Source organism: Trichomycterus rosablanca, chromosome 17, assembly GCF_030014385.1.
Source record: "Trichomycterus rosablanca isolate fTriRos1 chromosome 17, fTriRos1.hap1, whole genome shotgun sequence".
NCBI classification, from domain to species: Eukaryota; Metazoa; Chordata; class Actinopteri; order Siluriformes; family Trichomycteridae; genus Trichomycterus; species Trichomycterus rosablanca.
This window is the reverse complement of record NC_086004.1, coordinates 25,872,384-25,876,467: the sequence shown is the minus strand read 5'-3', so window position 1 is coordinate 25,876,467 and position 4,084 is coordinate 25,872,384. Positions and strand designations below refer to the sequence as shown.

At 40.0% G+C, this 4,084-nt stretch overlaps 1 non-coding gene across 1 annotated transcript; it reads left to right on the top strand.

Annotated features, from left to right (window-relative positions):
• The first annotated feature begins 3,642 nt into the window (after positions 1 to 3,642).
• Positions 3,643 to 3,806, top strand: LOC134331982 (U1 spliceosomal RNA). Its single transcript, XR_010015208.1, has one exon. It is a non-coding gene; the product is annotated as a U1 spliceosomal RNA (small nuclear RNA).
• Positions 3,807 to 4,084: the final 278 nt, after the last annotated feature.

Genomic DNA, 4,084 nt, shown 5'->3' with positions numbered 1-4,084 from the left:
TAGGTATATTAGTAACATTTTTAATCTATATATAAATATCTATTTACCCGTCCTTTGTGTATTACTTTGCTTGTATAAACTGTAATCTACGGTATATGTTATGTATACGCATAGCTTATGGCTGCGTCTTAAACCGCATACTACTATACTAAATAGTACACAACAGCAGCGCGTTACACTGTTTACATACTATTTAGTATTCTTACTGAAGCATGCGGTTTGGAACACAGCCAGTGTGTAGTCGGAGGATGCTAACACTGAGCTAATGCTAACAGACGCGTGAATCGGACTGTAAGTGTAAAAATAATAGAGGAGACGGTGTAATGATGGCGAGTGCAGCAGCAGAGATGTACAAGAGCAGTGGAATGGCGGAACAGAGCAGTGAAGGAGTGATGAGGTACAGGAATAAACAGATGAGGAAGAACAGCTGGAGGAGAAGCTGTGTTTATCTGCAGTGCTGTGAGTATCTCACCAATGTTCTGCACATCACATCCAGCACCAATGTTCTACTTCACAATCCTACACACATCCAGCACCAATGTTCTGTTCTGCACATCACAATCCTACACACATCCAGCACCAATGTTCTGTTCTGCACATCACAATATTACACACATCCAGCACCAATGTTCTGTTCTGCACATCACATCCAGCACACATCCAGCACCAATGTTCTACTTCACAATCCTACACACATCCAGCACCAATGTTCTGTTCTGCACATCACATCCAGCACACATCCAGCACCAATGTTCTACTTCACAATCCTACACACATCCAGCACCAATGTTCTACTTCACAATCCTACACACATCCAGCACCAATGTTCTGTTCTGCACATCACATCCAGCACACATCCAGCACCAATGTTCTACTTCACAATCCTACACACATCCAGCACCAATGTTCTACTTCACAATCCTACACACATCCAGCACCAATGTTCTGTTCTGCACATCACATCCAGCACACATCCAGCACCAATGTTCTGTTCTGCACATCACAATATTACACACATCCAGCACCAATGTTCTACTTCACAATCCTACACACATCCAGCACCAATGTTCTACTTCACAATCCTACACACATCCAGCACCAATGTTCTGTTCTGCACATCACAATCCTACACACATCCAGCACCAATGTTCTGTTCTGCACATCACAATATTACACACATCCAGCACCAATGTTCTGTTCTGCACATCACATCCAGCACACATCCAGCACCAATGTTCTACTTCACAATCCTACACACATCCAGCACCAATGTTCTACTTCACAATCCTACACACATCCAGCACCAATGTTCTGTTCTGCACATCACATCCAGCACACATCCAGCACCAATGTTCTACTTCACAATCCTACACACATCCAGCACCAATGTTCTACTTCACAATCCTACACACATCCAGCACCAATGTTCTGTTCTGCACATCACAATCCTACACACATCCAGCACCAATGTTCTGTTCTGCACATCACAATATTACACACATCCAGCACCAATGTTCTGTTCTGCACATCACAATATTACACACATCCAGCACCAATGTTCTGTTCTGCACATCACAATCCTACACACATCCAGCACTAATGTTCTGCACATCACATCCAGCACACATCCAGCACACATCCAGCACCAATGTTCTGTTCTGCACATCACAATACTACACACATCCAGCACCAATTATTTAAATAAACAGCCTGCTGCTTGCTTAAAATTGCTTTTTTTAATTCTGTGGATGGAAAATGTTGAAAAGAAGTAAGAGGTCATTGTGGATGGAAACGTTTTTGCTATTAAAAAGGTATTTTCAAAAGTATCTGGTGTAGACCAGGTCTCAGCTAGTGGGAGGAACAAGTAAAAAAAAACTACATTTCCAAAATAAGCTAAACATGTCTTTTAAGGTGTAAAGATCCATGAGCTGATTCATGCTGATAGACACAGAGATACAGCTTTAAAGTTTAAAAGCTTAATTGTTTGAACATTTATACTTTTCAGTGAAACATACTGGTCAAAATGAGCAAAGCTGATATCTAAACATTCTAAAATCAATCACAGAGGTCTAAAAGTCAAATAAATAATGCAAAAGGTACAGTACATATTTAACTGAGAACTTCACTCACACACTAAATTCCTGCAAAATTTTTGGTATTTGTTTTGCTGATGCTGTTATAATAAAACCAAGATTTTAGTAGCCAGGGTCTAGGCCTCAGCTCAGTATGAAGCAGACAAAAGTCATGACAATTAAAAATACTAGTAAATTTTACTGTTTACCTTTTTGCATTAACAGTAAAGGATTCAGCAATTAGGAAATACCACAAACTGGTACTTGGTGGAACAAGAATGAAGGAACTGGGGAAGATCTTCATATGTAATGATTTGTCTATTCAAACAAATATCAGAATTGTCCAGAATATGGCCTTTCTGTGGTTCTTTGTGGATGCAAAAGATGGACAATAACAAAGTGGGAGAGAAGGTGTAACGATGCCTTTAAACTTTGGTGTGGGCGAAGATTTTGAGAGTACCTTGGATGGCAAAGACAACTAACTAATTGTTCCTTGACATATCAGAACGAACCTCTTATTTGAAGCCCAGATAACCAAAAAGAAGGCTCTCTTTTGGACTCATTATGTAAATAATCAGTATATTGGAAAATACAATTAATGCTAAGAAAAGTTGAAAATAAAAGAGAAAGAGGACGGCCAGCAACAAAATGAAATGGGCCATTAAGAAGCCTGAAGACCCAAACAGAAAACAAGACATTCTGGAGTAAAAACTTGGCAGTAAAAAGAATATGATATTGAAAGTTCAAAATCTGTCAAATCTCCATTCGACAGCCACCCCAATACAAGTTACACTGTGCCAGACGTACAGATGTGGTGCAGCAGGCCTTGAATGATCAAAATGCATCATCTGTAATACAGATAATTGATTGAAGTCACCAGAAATATCTGCACCACAGCTCCCGAACAACACAGTATGTACTGTACATGACAATCAATGGTCCATTAATGAGATGACTCAGAAATCCGGCATGCTCTTATAAAATTTTGGTGGCATTTTAATTAACCGACTATAAAGACGTCACTCATGCTGGCAATTTGCCAGAGAACAGATATGAGCGTCATTAAAGTACCATTAGGGTTACTCTGCTTCTGCTCACTTCGTCATCAATCATCTTGACGGGGAGAGGAAGTGTCATCTAGAGTCGCCAAATGTCATTCACAGTACACATGCCAAGCAACTGCTTAATCATCTCACCACGTCATTGTGTGTTTTAATATTGCATGCCATCTATTTCCTTTCCTTTCTTTTAAACAATGAGTTAATAAGGTCATGCAGTATAATATATTTTTAAATTCCATGGTTTTCTTTCTCAGCTGAATCAAACAGGGATTAATTGAACTCTTATTGTAGTTCATCCTGTTGGAAATATTTACACTGATGTCGAGAAATCGTGTGGTATCGGAGCTGTCAGCAGTGCCAGTCTGCATGCAATGCTCTTTTTTAATCAAGAACATCTTATTACTATGCAGCAAAGATGCTCTGCTTCATGTTTGTAATTAGGTCAGAGTAGATGAAGTTTGGTGTAAAATGTTTTAGTCTGAATGCCACATAGCTACAGAAATACAGAAATACTTACCTGGCAGGGACGAGACCATGATCAAGAAGGTGGTTCACCCAGGGCGAGGCTCAGCCATTGCACTCCGGTTGTGCTGACCGCTGCGAATTCCCCAAATGTGGGAATCTCGACTGCATAATTTCTGATAGTGGGGGACTGCGTTCGCACTCTCCTCTGATCTTTAATTTCCTTCGGGCTCAATAAAGTACAGTATCTATCTATCTATCCATCCATCCATCCATCCATCCATCCATCCATCCATCCATCCATCCATCCATCCATCCATCCATCTAAATAGCACACTGTATGTTGCCTGAAGCGCATTATAAGATATAAATGTGATTTGGACTACATGTGGGTGAAGTTACCTGTGGTCCAGAATTCAGTCTTTTTCATAGACATTTACATTTTCAGCATTTAGCAGACGCTTTTATCCAAAGCGACTTACAGTACTG